This window comes from Monodon monoceros, unplaced genomic scaffold, assembly GCF_005190385.1.
Source record: "Monodon monoceros isolate NGI ecotype Baffin Bay Population unplaced genomic scaffold, NGI_Narwhal_1 Super_Scaffold_12, whole genome shotgun sequence".
Taxonomy (NCBI): domain Eukaryota; kingdom Metazoa; phylum Chordata; class Mammalia; order Artiodactyla; family Monodontidae; genus Monodon; species Monodon monoceros.
This window is the reverse complement of record NW_021703768.1, coordinates 161,767,137-161,781,911: the sequence shown is the minus strand read 5'-3', so window position 1 is coordinate 161,781,911 and position 14,775 is coordinate 161,767,137. Positions and strand designations below refer to the sequence as shown.

Below are 14,775 nucleotides of genomic sequence, written 5' to 3'. Positions count from 1 at the left end.
AGCCTCATCAGGGTCTGGACCAGTGCAGTCACTCCCATGCCGAGTTCCTGGCTCCTGCCTGCAGCTCCTCCCATGCATGCTGTGGTGCTTCCCCTCCACATCTTTGTTCACTGGTCTCTCTGGCCATGAACTCTTAAAAATCCTTAGTAACCTGGCAGATGGTCACCTCCTACAAGAAGGCTTCCCCCACCCTTCCAGAGGCTGAATCAGGTCACTTCTCGGGGCTCCCCCTGCTTCCACCCGGGCATCCCCTCTGCTTTCACAGGTGCTTATTACCAGCCGGACACCTCTCAGGAGATGACTGCTATTATTCCCATGTTATAGGTAAAGAAATTGAACCAGGAGGTGAAGTCACTAGCCTGAGAGCACTACATTCAAACCGGCAGGACAAGGTCAGAGGCAGCTTCCAGACAGCCGGAAAGGGGAAAGCCTGTGGTACCCAGATAAGAGAGGAGCGTGCCCCCTGGTGCCTGCTTTCCTGTGGGCATCCCAGGGGTGGTGGGAGGAGTGAGCCCTAGCCAGCTCCCCACGGCCAGCTACACTCATCCCAGCGGCTCCTGTGCCCAGTGACCACGTCACACCAGGCGCTCGGCCAACTGAACACTTTACATGCCTAACTCACTCAGTCTGCAGACTGTGGGTTCTGGAGGTGGACGCCCTTATGCCTTCCTCCCATTTCTCAGAGCAGGAAATGGAGGCTCACCAGGCCCAGAACTCCCACCAGTGCTGCAGCCCTCCTCCATCCCCCGAGGCGTAAGGCTGCCCCTGGGATTGGCCAAGCCCTTTCCTATTTCATAGCCGAGACTTCCATTGATCAGAACAATACTCCCAGATACAGGTACTATTGACCCATTTTATAGATGGGAAAACTGAAGTCCAGAAAACTTTCTCTGGGGCCCCAAGGCCAATTCAATGACCAAGGCTCCCAGCTGGGAGTAGGTGAGCTGGGAGGGCAGGCAAGGAAGGTCCCAACTGCCTCCTCCCTGCAGCCTGGCTGGGCCTACAGGGACCCAGCTGCGCTGAGTGAGGCTCTGGGCACTCCCACCACTGTCAAGTTTATTCACAGCAGCTCCTTCTGGAAGGGGGCTGAGTTGAGGCTAGGGACTTGGGGTGGGGTCGGGGGGCTTCAAAGACAACCCTACCCTCTAGAATTTCTATTTCAGGTGGCCCCATACAACAGATCCAGGGTGCCCCCTTGCACTCAGTCACGTTGGACTTGGCCTGGGTTCAGAGTCAGGTCCTCAGGCACCTTCCCCCTCAGGTGGTATCTCACAGGTTTTGGAAATCGGACTCAGTCACAACAGCTTCACACCCTCAGATGTGTTTCTCCCTCAGTTTTCCTATCCTTCCACACTCCCAGCTGCCGGTGCCAGAAATCTCTTCCATGCACTTTCCTTCCTGTCCCACTTCTGAGCAGGCAGGGAGTACAGGCAGTGTTCTTCTGACAAAAAGAACCCAAATTCACCCACTTTCCATCCCCCCCTTCCTGTCGGGTCCAAACCAGCAGCCTCCTCCAGGGTTTCCTCCGGTCTCTTTTGGCCACAGCAGCTTTTGGGTCTTCTTAAGACACAAGTGGACCCGGTCACTCACTTTGTTCTAAGCCTACGTGGTCACCACAGACTTGAGAACGGAATCCACATCCGCCTCGTTATCTTCGTGGCCCCGGGGGCCAACCTCCTCTCACCTCGGATCCCCAGCAAACTGCATTTCAGCCACGCTGGCCTCTTTTCCGCTCAGCAAACACACCAGTCTGGGCCCTGCCTCAGAATCTTTTGCTGTTTTCTGGGCCTAAAAACCCCTCGCTGGCTGGTCCCCTCAGGCCCGGATGACACCTTCTCCGAGAATGCCTCCCTGACGCTAACCCATCTCCCAGATGTGTTGTCTTCCCCGCACTTAGCATGGCTGGAATGATCTGTGTCTGTTTCCGCGGGTCCCAGCCGTCGACGCGGCCGGGCCGCGGGGTCGGAGGCCACGGCCCCGGCTGCATCCCCAGACCTGGCACGTCGGTGGCACCCCTTAGGCATGGATTCTCTGGTGACGGACCGACACCCCCCGTCGCGGTCCTCGCGTTCACACATCCGGATTCCCCCGCGTCACCGTGCTAGGCTCGTCCCCACTCCGGCCCGCCCGTTACGCAGCCCCGTCCTCGGGCGCTCGCGGCGCCCGGGCCCTCGGGGGAGCTGGGCTCTATCGGGGAGGCGGCCCGGGCCTGGGACCAGATGGGAAGCCCCGAGAGGCCGTCCCGGGCGAGTTGATGGGGGACCGCATGCGTCTGGGGGCCGCCGCGGGCGCCATGGCCTTGGAGGCGGGGCCGGAGCTCTCCGTGAGAGTGGCGTTCCGGTCCGCGTTCGGGGCGCGGGGGGTTCGCTTACCTGGTGGCTCAGGCTGCCGGGAGCACCAGGGGCCGGCGGCGGGGCGGGAGAGAGCGCGCCTGGCGCAGATGCAGAAGAGAAGGAGACGCTTACCGCCCGCACGACGCAGCCGGACTCTGCTCCGGGCACCGCCTCGGCCGGGGGCGGGGAAGCAGGCTTTAGGGGAGCGCGGGGCGGGATCGGGGGCGGGGCCTGGAGGGCGGGGCCGGGGCGGGGCCGGGGCGGGGACCGGTTGAGCCCAGCGAGGCGCGGGGTCCTAACGGAGCTCGGCCCCTTCCGTGCGACTAGGCCGCTTCCTGGACCCCCTCCCTGCGCTACAGGGCCCCGCCTCCAGCCCCGCCCGCCCCCCCCCCACCAACGGAGGCGCGCCTTGGGGGAATGCAGCCGCAGGTTTCTTGCCTGTGCTTTATCTCTTGCCTTTGAACCTAGCACCATCCGCTGAGCGCTCAGTCAGCCCCGGTTTCTCTTCCGTTCGCTGCAGGTCCTCCCCAGCCCCCTCCCGGGTCCCCTCTTCTGGCGCGGCTCTGATCCAACCGCGCATCTGCCAACACACCACGGACGCCCTGATCCGCCCGAGCGCACCGCTGGTCGTTGTGGCGGAGGCCCGGACTCCGCCCCAGGCCTCAGAGGCCACCCCCGGTGCCCCAAGTCTGGGGACCTGTCCCAGCTTTCACGTCAAGCTGGTCCAATTCGTGGTTCATAGGTCCAACCTCAGAGTTGGGAACCCAAGGAACCACCCTGGGAGTTGGGAGGCGTGGAGGGCAGCTGGGCAAAGGGTGCGGTTCGGTGGGGGGGGGCAGAGGTCAGGCTGCAGAGCTGGGAAGATAAGGCTGGGAGATAGGCCGGAGTGGGGGGTGGCGAAGCCCCAGGCTCCCTCTGGTTGGGGGGGAACAGAAGGTGATTCCAGCGCACAGGGGCGGGGAGGCTGGGCGAGCCATGAACGCAGGACAATCCCGCATCAGGCAGAGGTGGTCTGTGAGCACCTGAGCAGCACCTAAGGGACTCGTGGTCCAGCTGTCGCCAGTTGAAGGGAAGGGGGTTCCAGAGCCACTGGCCAACCCCACGTCGTCTGGGCAAGTGGCTTCACCTTTGGACAATGTCTCTCCCTGAAGCAGACCCAGGGCAAGGTGGGGGAAGCCCGGGGTTTTTTTTGGCTAGGCAAGTTGCTTCACATCTCTGAGATTTGATTTCCACACACAGAAAGGGGGAGGGCAGCAGAGACCTCTGCTGCAAGTGTGGACGAAGCTGTCCGTCTTGATCCAGTTTCCCAGTGTTTGCACTTGCTGTTCCCTCTTCTGGGCTATTCCTTCTCTTTTCAAATGTGTGCGTCCTTCTCCCTCAGCTCTCAGCCTGGCCCTCAGAACCCCTCTGTCCACATTCACCCTTTTATTTTCTTCCCGGCCCTCCAAGAGCTCCTTTGCACATAGGGAAAAGACAGATGATAAAGCCTCTTTTCTCAGCGTTGTGACTAGGACTGTGGTATACGGCGCCTTGCACCTGGGGGTGCTCAGAACATGGCAGCCATTTGGATTAATAGTGACACCAGAGACATGGTGGAATGGGGTGGTCCAGACCCCAGAGGAGAAGCAGGAGATTCCTGGAGATGTGGAGGGGAGGCCCTCAATAGAGGATTTGGGTGGGCCGGGGTCAGGGAGAGATTTCAGGTGGGAAGTACTGCATGGGCAAAGGTGGGGAGGCTGGAGGAAGGGCTCAGCCTGGCAGGAAGAGATGCAGGCTGAACCTTCTGCAGATGGGCTGCTTCTGGGCTACTCCATGCCCTTCTGGCCCCACCCCCCAGCCCACTCCATCAGTGAGCATGGAGTGTTCAGGGCAGGCTTCCAGGAGGAGACGACATCTGTAACCTGAGAGATGAGTGGGTGGGGGATTTAGCTGAGTTAGGGTCCAACGGTGAGTCATGAGAGGACAGTAGGGCAGGACCAGTCACTAAAGGCCCTCCAGGGTTCTCTGGGGAGAGGCACAATCAGATTTAAAATGAGACAGCAGCAGGAGTGGCTGGGTTCTGGTCTGGGAGTTGCAGACAGGAGTGAAGGGAGGAACTCTGGAGGGATTTAGTGGTAAAATCGCCAGGGTTTGTGGGAATCAGAGAAGCCAGGGCCTGGTTGGGGGGAGTGGGGAGATGGAGCCATTTCTAAGCTGGTGAGTCCAATGTAGGGTGTCTGGGTGGTGGGAAGGGGGACCCTAGGGAGGTGGGGGGAGCCCCTTGCGTCCTCCTCCCCTCCACACCTTCATACCCTCTGTGCTTGAGTGTGAGACAGGAAAGTAGGACTGGGGAGGCTGATAAGCCCTGATCCAGGTAATAAGCTGAGGGCTTCTTTGTCCCTTCTGCACCCCCTAGTCAGATGGCTGGTCCCAAGCACATTGGCCTTTTCCAGACCCCGGGGCCATCATGGCCAGGACTGGAGGCTGGACCCTGGACCTTGGACGATGGGCCCTGTGCTAGGTGGAACAATGATGCCCACACATCCTAACCCCTGGAACCTGTGAATATGTGACCTTACAAGGCAGAAGGCACTCTGCATGTGTGATTAAGTTAAAGGATCTGGAGATGGGGGGGATTATCCAATGTCATCACAAGGGTCTTTATAAGAGAGAGGGAGGAGAGTCAGAGAAAGACAGATTGGAAGATGCTATACTGTTGATTTTGAACATGGCTGATGGGACCACAAGCCAATGGATGCAGGCAGCCTCTAGAAACCGGAAAAGGCCAGGAAACAGATTCTCACCAAGAGCTTCCAGAAGGAATCCAGCCCTGCTGACACCTTGATTTTAGCCCAGTGAGACCCATTTTTGTTCTGACCTCCAGAACTATCAGGTAAAATGTGTATTGTTTTAAGCCACCATGTTGTGATGATTTGTTACTGTAGCAATAGGAGACTCAGACAGAGCCCCAACCTCCCATCCAGAGACCTGCTTGCACTGTCAGACCCCCTCCTATCTTGACGCAGTTTCCAAATCAGCATCCTGAGGACCCATCCAGGTCAGACCCACAACCCCTGTTATGTGTCCCCATCACCCACTCCTTGGGACCCTTTGCCCCCTCTAGTGGTCTCAGGGGCTGCTGCTCGCCTGTTCTGGTGGGGTAGAGACTGAAGTCCCAGATGTCTCTCTGTCTGTCACTGCCTCTCCGTGCCCTGGAGTGTCCACCTTAGTGACTCTCACTCCAGCCCCTCACACTGGGCAGGTGTCTGCTGTCCCAGGCCCGTGGCTGGACAGAGGCCCTCAATTCAGGCAGCTCTGAGCCCACATTTGTGCTGTGTGACCTCGGGTATATGACACAGCCTCTCTGAGCCCTGTGGCATCCTCTTCTATGGAATGGAAGATAACCAGGCCAACTGGGGTAGGGGGATCCTACGGGGACCACTCTCTCCGTATTTCCTTCCATTCCAAATGGCTTGAGTCAGGGCTGGGGGACGGGATGGGATGGGGGAGGATGGGGGACAGGAGAGGCCTTTGCACTGGCTGTTCCCTCTGCTGAAATACTCTTCCTGCGTGTCCATGTGGCCCTCTTGGTTCTTAATCAAACCCACCCTGTGCCACCTAGAACACGGCCCGGCATGCAGTGGTGCTTCATAAATGTTCATTAAAGGCAGAGAGAATGGAGGGAGGCAAGGCAAGAAGTGGAGTCTGCCTGAGAAAAGGCTTAGAAAGAGCACTTGCTGGGTGTGCCTGTCTGGATGTGTCTGTGTGTCTCTATGTCCATTTAAATCTCTGTGTGTTTCTCTGTGTTTTCTTGTGTATCTGGGAGTGTATGTGTATGTCTGTCTCTGTGTGTCTCTGTGTATTTGTCTGGGTGTGTCTCTAGGTGTCTGTGTGTCCATCTGTGTGTCAGTCCATCTTTGGGGGTGTCTGTGTGTCTATTGTCTGTCTAGGCTTCTGTGGGTGCCTGTGTACATGCATCTGAGCATGGACAGACCGCAGCCTTAGCTTTCCCTGCCCAGCAGGTGCTGGATCTCACCCTCTTCCCCCCCAGAACAGCGTCCAGCTCCTCTCTAATCCCGCTGCTTCCCCTCTACCCCCACCCCAGTGCCCTCCTGGCTCCATGCCTGTGTCCTCACCTGCCCAGAGTAGGTGCTCAGAGCACCCAGCTTCCCTCTGCCACCAGTCTAGCCCTCTCTCAGCTCCCGGAGCCCCAGAGGCTATAACCGGGTTTGAGTTCCATGGTCAGGTTGATGCCAGGCGCTGTGCTGAGAGGTTTACAGAAATGAACCTATGCAGCCCTGTCTGTGAAGCAAGTGCAGTGAAAATTCCCATTTCACAGATGAGGACTCAAGCCCAGAGGGGTGCAGGAAGCTGCCCTAGGCCACACAGCCGCGGGGAGGAGTTGTCTTGGAAGCCAGCTCCTTCAGATCTCTTATTCTCTGTCAGCTTTCTTTCCCTTTGCTGGGTGGGTGGGGGCACAGAGGACCCTCATCTTCCTTCACTCAGACTCTCCACTCACCCATTCCCCCAGGGCTGGTTCTCTCCTTCCCCCTTCATCTCTGTCCCTGGGGAGGTCAGGGCTGGCCTGGCCCGCTGTCGGTGAGACAATGGAAAGGACCCCCGTACCTACTGTGTGTGCACCACTCACCACTCACCCTTACCTTCCGGCTCACAGGAAGCCCTGGTTACTGACTCCTGCCTGGTGCTCCGACACCCTGAGAGCATCTGAGAAGCTTGCCATTTCCCCACATCCTCACCTGCATGCCCGCAAGGTCTGTGCGATTCAGCAAATAAAAACCTCTGAGCCCTGAGGTACTGGGACCAACCACCTGGTGCTTGGACTCAAACCAGGATGGTCCCGAGCAAAACGTGATGGTTGATCATCCTTCTGGGAGGGGAGATGATTTGCCCGCAGTGACATAGCCAGGATGGGAGCCCTCATGCCGATACCCACCAATCGAAGACACCAACCCCTCTCTTAGATTTGATTAGGAGGAACTTGGGAGTCCTATTTTATTTTATTTCATTTATTTTTTGGCTGCGCCACTCGGCTTGTGGGATCCCAAGCAGGGATCGAACTCGGGCCCTCGGCAGTGACAGCATGGAGCCCTAACCACTGGACCTCCAGGGGATTCCCAGGAGTACTATTTTAAAAGCATTTTTCAAATAGGAGTTGACAATCTCTGATTAAAACGTTTCCGCTTTGGAACAGTAAATATCTACCATTCAAAAGCTGCCCAAGGCTTTCCTATGACAGTCAAATTTCTCCCACCATGTTTGTCTCCCAGGCCCCCAGCAGCTCAATTCATGGGTTCAGCTTCCTGAAAGAGTCTCTGTGTAGAAATGAATATCTTCTTTTCTTTTCTATCTTTATTTTGAAAGAATAACTTGCACCTTATTCATTCTTTTGCATCTTGATATTTTAAAATGGATGTTAAAATAGACGTAACATAAAATTTACGATTTTAACCACTTTGAGTGTCCAGTTCAGTGGCATTAAGCGCATTTACTTTGTTGTACAGCATCCCCACCATCCGTCTCCAGAACTTTTCATCTTCCCAAACTGAAACTCTGTCCCCATTAAACACTCTCCCCATCCCCCTCCCCCAGCCTCTGACCCCCACCATCTACTTTCTGTCTCCATGGATCTGACTCCTCTAGGGACCTCCTAGAAGTGGAATCAGACAGTATTTGTCCTTTGGTGTCTGGCTTACTTCACTGAGCATCACGTTCTCAAGGTTCATCCGGGCTGTTCCATTGCACAGATGGACCACATTTTGTTTATCCACTCATCTGTTGATGGACACTGGGGCTGCTTCGACCTTTTGGCTGTTGTAAAGTATGCTGCTATGAACATGGGTGTACAACTATTTCATTGAGTGTCTGCTTTCAATTCCTTTGGGTATAGACCCAGAAGAGGAATTGCTGGGTCACATGGTAATTCTATGTGAACTTTTTGAGGCACCTGAATCTTGTTTTTTAATTTAATACTTTTAGGAGTGCTTTGATATCAATACATAAAGAAGTCTCTTTTTTGTTGTTGTTGTTTTTGTTTTTTGGAAAGAGGGAGTGAGTGTTTTGTTTTATTATTATTATGTAACAGCTTTAGAGATATAATTCACATGCTATCCAATTCCTCAATTTACACTCTTCAAGACAAGGGTTTTTACTGTAGCCACAGAGCTGGGCAGCTATCACCACATTTTCTTTTAAGGGAACAAGCCCCCTATCCATGGACAAGAAGTTTGCTTCTAATCTAAGTAACGGTGTAATGAGTAACCTGGTGCAGAGGTGATGATGAGTCAGGGTGAGTAGATCATCATAAGTTCCTAGGAGTAGAATTGCTAGTCAGGGCGTGTGGGAGGGTAGAATTTTGACAGCTGTTGCAGCAAGGCTCCCACCCTCCACAATGGCAGAACTATCGGACTTTGCTAATCTGAGAGGTTAAAAATCTTGCAGTTCTAATTTGCATTTTTATTATTTGGGGAAAAAATTTTTTTCTTTAGTTTTGTTTTGTTTTAGTTAGAGAGGCTTTAAAACTTATGATAAAATACACCTAGAAACTCTTTTTAATATTAAGGAAATTACTTATTCTCTGATATGAGCTGTAATATCCACACTCACCCCAGCTGCATTTTTAAAAATTTACTTTATTGAAATATAGTTGATTTACAATGTTGTACTAATTTCTGCTTTACAGCAAAGTGATTCAGTTATACGTATATATACATTCTTTTTTATATTCTTTCCATTATGGTTTATCACAGGGTATTGAATATAGTTCCCTGTGCTATACAGTAGGACCTTGTTGTTTATCCATTCTCTATGTATTAGTTTGCATCTGCTAATCCCAAACTCCCAATCCATCCCTCTTCACCGCCTTGGAAACCACAAGTCTGTTCTCTATGTCTGTGAGTCTGTTTCTGTTCCATAGATAAGTTCGTTTGAGTCATATTTTAGATTCCACATATAAGTGATATCATATAATATTTGTCTTTCTCTTTCTGATTTATTTCACCTAGCATGATAATCTCTAGTTGCATCCATGTTGCTGCAAATGGCATTATTTCATTCTCTTTTATGGCTGAGTAGCATTCTATTATAAATATATCTGTACCTCCCAGTTGTATTTTTACCTTGTTTATAATGTTTTCTCCCCACAAGTCTATTTGGATTTTAGGAAGTTGGACTTATCCACCTTTTTCTTTTGCGGTTTTTATGTTTAATTTATTTTTCTTAGAAAGGCCTTACAGGGAATTCCCTGCAGTCCAGTGGTTAGGACTCAGCACTTTCACTGCCAAGGACCTGGGTTCAGTCCCTGGTCGGGGAACTAAGATCCCACATGCCTTGCAGCACAGCCAAAAAAAAAAAAAAAAAGCCTTACCTACTCTCAAATTATTATTTTAAAAAAGTCCCCATGTGTTTTCTTCATAGTGCTTTTATGATCTGATTTTTCCCATGTAAAACTTTGATCCATCAGGAATTTATGTTGAGGTGTGGTGTGAAGTAGGGATCCAGGTTTGTGTTCCCAGTTGTCCCAAGAGCACTTGCGTCATCCATCTTTTTAGATGCAGTTTTGGGGAGATCCCTAGAGCTGTCACATTTTCAAGGAGGATAGTTTTGAAATATGGAGAGACATTAGAATTGTCACAATATGAAAACTGTTTCCTACTAAATTGATAATTTAGGAAATTGGTCCCCACTCAAACCTCCAAGTTTTTTCCCAGAACTGAGCCACACCCATGGGACATGACTTTTTGGGGGGATGGGGTGGGAATCAGTCATTCTCTGCTTGTAGGATATTATAAACACTCCACAAAAACACAATGCTAACACACTGCAAGTCGATCGCAAAATGATATGACAAATCTTGCAACCTGGTGAGATTCCAATCGGTAGACAGAAGAGGCCATAGAGAGGGACCAAAAACGCTGATAAGTCATTGACAAAGAAAGACTTGGTGGTCAGTCCAAGACATAATTAAACATGGAGAATGGGGCCATTGGCAAAGGCAGGATTGGTTGCTCCGGGGAGAATGACTCAAACGCCAAATGAATCAGACTCTGAGACCTGTGCGTGGTTTGCCTGCGGCTGTGGTAACACACTATCATGAACTGGTTGGCTTAAAGATAGAAACATATTCTCTCATAGTTCTGAAAGTTCAAGATCCAAAAATCAAGGGAATTCCCTGGCGGTCCAGTGGTTAGGACTCTGTGCTTCCACTGCAGGGGACATGGGTTCAATCCCTGGTCAGGGAACTAAGATCCTGCAAGCCTCACAGTGCGGCTAAAACAAACGAACAAACAGACAAAATCAAGGTGTTGGCAGGGACACGCTTCCTCCAAAGGCTCTAGGGAAGAATCTTTCCTCCCTCTGCCTAGTTTCTGGTGGCTGCCGGCACTCCTAGGCGTTCCTCGGCTTGCAGCAGCATCGCTCCAGTTTCTGCCTGTCTTCACTTCTCTGTGTGTGTGTTTTGCTCTATCCAAATTTCTCTTATAAGTACACCAGTCATTGGATTTAGGGCCCGCTCTACCCCAAGATGACCTCATCGTACCTTGATTACATCTGCAAAGACTATTTTCAGGGACTTCCCTGGTGGTGCAGTAGTTAGGACTCCGTGCTCCTGATGCAGGGGGCCCAGGTTTGATCCCTGGTCAGGGAACTAGACCTCACATGCATGCCGCAACTAAGAGTTTGCATGCCACAACTAAGGAGCCCACGAGCCGCAACTAAGACCCGGCGCAACCAAATAAATAAATAAATATCTTTTTAAAAGACCCTATTTCCAAATAAGGTCACATTCACAGGTACTGGAGGTTAAGATTTCAGCCTATCTTTTGAGGGGGGGACACAATTCAACTCACCATACCCTCCAAGTGTTTTTATGTTTTGTTTTCTTTGTGTGTGTGTGTGTGTGTGTGTGTGTGTGTGTGTCTGTCCCCCAAAATGACTCTTTCCAGAATGCTATTGGAAGATTACATGTAAATTATTAAATACAAATTCATGGGAGGGAATGCCCCACCCTCCATAAAAAAGCACCCATTGAATTTGTTTCAAGAGTTACCTGTAGTTTCAGTTATAATCCACATCTTGTTCACTATAAAGTGAATGAATTCCTTGTCATAATTTGGACTCTGTTTTGAAAGTTATGGTTCGTTCCAATCAACCCTTTTATTTCCTCGCTCTGGGGTTTTGGTGCCAGTGTTAATTGCAGGGGCTTTTCTCTGGGGCCTGTGAGCTGAAGCTTATGAGGAGAACCCTTGGTAATTCCAGGTCAACGTGGTGTGTGTGTGTGTGTGTGTGTGTGTGTGTGTGTGTGTGGCGGGGGTGAGAACAGGATGTCCAGGATGTGGCTAGGAGGTCGGGATAACCTTCCCAAGGACTGAATGTCCCTCAGCTGAAGGGACAGGTGGGTAGGGATGCAGAGGGCTGGGCAAGAGGGGGTTCCACTGAAAACAAAAGCCCAGTGTGACCCAAGGGGACAGCCTCGGGGAGGCTGTCCACTGAGGCCTGGGGGCCCTGGGGCTCAGACTTCCTGGAGCCACAGTCGGTTTTCATAGGAGGGCATCATGCTCTGATTAGCAATCTGGAGGGTCACGGGCCTCAGCATGGGCAGTGTACGGAGAGAACAGAGTGAAAGGGGCCTGTTTTCTGAGAGGAGGGTGTCTGGATACTGGAGGGACTGGGGAAAGGAAAGAGAGAGGGGTGGGAGGGAGATTGTAGGACAGGCTTTGAGTGTGCACCTAGCACGATGTCCCTCTGTGGCCTGGTAGCCAGCTGGGTGTCCCTGAGTGGGGAGTGCAGGACACCAGCAGGTTGGGAGGGAGGGGGCTGAATTGGACAGGAGATGTCCAGGTGTCCGTGGGAGGCATGCACTGGAGATTCCTTGTGTCTGTCTGCGTGTCCCTAGTGTCAGCCCAGGGTAGAGCTGTGGGGTGGTAGGAGGCCCCGAGGCTGCCTGCCTCTGTGGGCAAGGGCAAGAGGAGGGGGGATGGGCCCCCAAACGGCAGGGACCGCCCTCAGCGCCCAGGCAAGGGAGGCCGCTGTGCAACTTTGCTGGACAGATGGGGCTGAAGGTCAGCAGGTGAAGGATTAATTCAGACCTTGAGCTTGGCCTCCAGAGCTTGCTGGGGCAGGAGCAGCAAGAGGAAAAAGAGGAGGACTGGGGAGGGGAAAATGGCATTTACTGATTATTTCTCAAATGCAGGCCTTGTCCTCCGTTTCTCGCCTGTTCAAAATAATAACATTAGCCAGAAACCATCACGGGGAATTTACATGACAGACATTATTTTATTTTATTTTTTAAAATAAATTTATTTATTTATTTTTGGCTGCGTTGCTGCACGCAGGCTTCTCATCACAGTGGCTTCTCTTGCTGCGGAGCACGGGCTCTAGGCACGCAGGCTCAGTAGTTGTGGCTCGGCGGCTCTAGAGCGCAGGCTCAGTAGTTGATGTGCACAGGCTTAGCTGCTCCGCGGCATGTGGGATCTTCCCGGACCAGGGTTCGAACCCGTGTCCCCTGCATTGGCAGGTGGATTCTTAACCACTGTGCCACCAGGGAAGCCCCAGTCATTATTTTATTTTATTTATTTATTTTTATTTCAAAGGATATACCCCTCAGTTCTTTCACACACATCTTCAATAAACTATGTGTATTTAATAGTTTTTTTTTTTTAATAATTAATTAATTTTTTGGCTGTGTTGGGTCCTCGTTTCTGTGTGAGAGCTTTCTCTAGCTGCGGCGAGCGGGGGCCCCTCTTCATCGCGGTGCGCGGGCCTCTCACTATCGCGGCCTCTCTTGTTGCGTAGCACGGGCTCCAGACACACAGGCTCAGTGGTTGTGGCTCACGGGCCCAGTTGCTCCGCGGCATGTGCGATCTTCCCAGACCAGGGCTCGAACCCGTGTCCCCTGCATTAGCAGGCAGATTCTCAACCACTGCACCACCAGGGAAGCCCTACCAGTCATTATTTTAAATGAACTCATCTGATCCCTCAACAGCCCTGTGAGATGGGTACTCCTATGCTTTTGCAAGTGAGGAACCTGAGGCACAGAGAGGTTAGGGCACTTACCCAAGGTCACACAGCCTGTGAATGGCTGAGCTGGGGCTGGAACCTGGGTGATGTGCTTCTGCTCTGCTGGCAGTGAGCCTGCCTGGTGTCTGTTCCGGTGAGGCTATGGGCTGAGAGGCAGGGGTAGCAGGAGACAGGCTTGGTTGAGTCTCCCAGGGGTCTGTGGGAGCACTGGTGGTGTGACCTGCTGGTGGGACTGACCTAAATTTACCTCCCCGGAAACTTCCCCACCCAACCCCACTTCCCCTTTTGCTACAGAGTGGGGGTGGGGAATCCTCCGGAAATGGTGGTGGGAGGAGGGAGCTGAGAGCTGGCTGGGCGGAGGAGGGGTAGGGACTGGGGCTGCAGGTAAAGAAGAGGGGCAGGGCTCAAGCTCGGGACCTTTGGGGTCCCTGCCTCACCCTTCCCCACTGGGGGAGGGGCAGTCTTTGTTCAAAGCCCAGGATTTCTCAGTTCTTCCCAGTCTAGGAGTGCCCTGCGGTGTCCCAGAGGGAGAAACAGGTCCTGGGGTGAGCGGCCAAGCTTTTGTGTAGTACTGAATGCCTTCTCTTGTATTTTACAAATCGTGTGTGTATGTGTGTGTGTGTGTGTGTGTGTTGACTAGAAGAAAATCATCTCTGGGGACTTCCCTGGTGGTCCAGTGGTTAGGATTCTGTGCTTCCACTTCAGGAGGCACAGGTCAATCCCTGGTCAGGGAAGTAGGATCCCGAAAGTCTGGCAAAAAACCCAAACCAAACAAACAAATAAAACAAAAATATGGGGTGGTCTTTCCTTTTCGCCGAATGCCACCAATATGGTGTTTCAGGCGCTTCGTGGAGGTTGGCCGGGTGGCCTACGTCTCCTTTGGGTCTCATGCCGGGAGGCTGGTTGCGATTGTAGATATCATTGATCAGAACAGGGCTTTGGTGGATGGACCTTGCACTCAAGTAAGGAGACAGGCTATGCCTTTCAAATGCATCGCAGCTCACTGACTTCCCCCTCAAGTTCCCACACAGTGCCCGGCAGAAGTCTGTCGAGAAGCCTGGGAGAAGGCAGATATCAATGCAAAGTGGGCAGCCACAAGGTGGGCCAAGAAGATTGAAGCCAGAGAAAAGAAAGCCAGGATGACAGATTTTGATCGTTATAAAGTCACGAAGGCGAGGAAAATGAGGAACAGACTAATCAAGCTTGAAGTTAAGAAACTTCAAAAGGCAGCTCCCCTGAAGACTTCTCCCAAGAAAGCACTTGTTGCTAAGGAGGCAGCTATGGCAGCTGCTGCAAAGGTTCCAGCAAAAAAGATGACCGCTACGGGTAAGAAAACACCTGCTCCAAAGGCATCTGGCAAGAAAGCATGAGAGCATACGAGGCTGTTATAAACAGAATAAAGGTTCTTTTTGAAAAAAAAAAAAAAATG

General features: G+C 52.4%; 1 protein-coding gene and 1 pseudogene across 1 annotated transcript in view; one reads left to right on the top strand and one right to left on the bottom strand.

The window, feature by feature from the left end:
• Positions 1 to 2,494, bottom strand: part of CERS4 (ceramide synthase 4) — a 33,021-nt gene extending 30,527 nt beyond the window's left edge. Inside the window, exon 1 of the mRNA XM_029216199.1 lies at positions 2,373 to 2,494. The gene's annotated coding sequence lies outside the window, so the exon portion shown is untranslated. The remainder of the gene's footprint in view (positions 1 to 2,372) is intronic.
• An 11,378-nt stretch (positions 2,495 to 13,872) lies between these two features.
• LOC114891627 lies at positions 13,873 to 14,769 on the top strand (annotated as a pseudogene).
• The last annotated feature ends 6 nt before the right edge of the window (positions 14,770 to 14,775 follow it).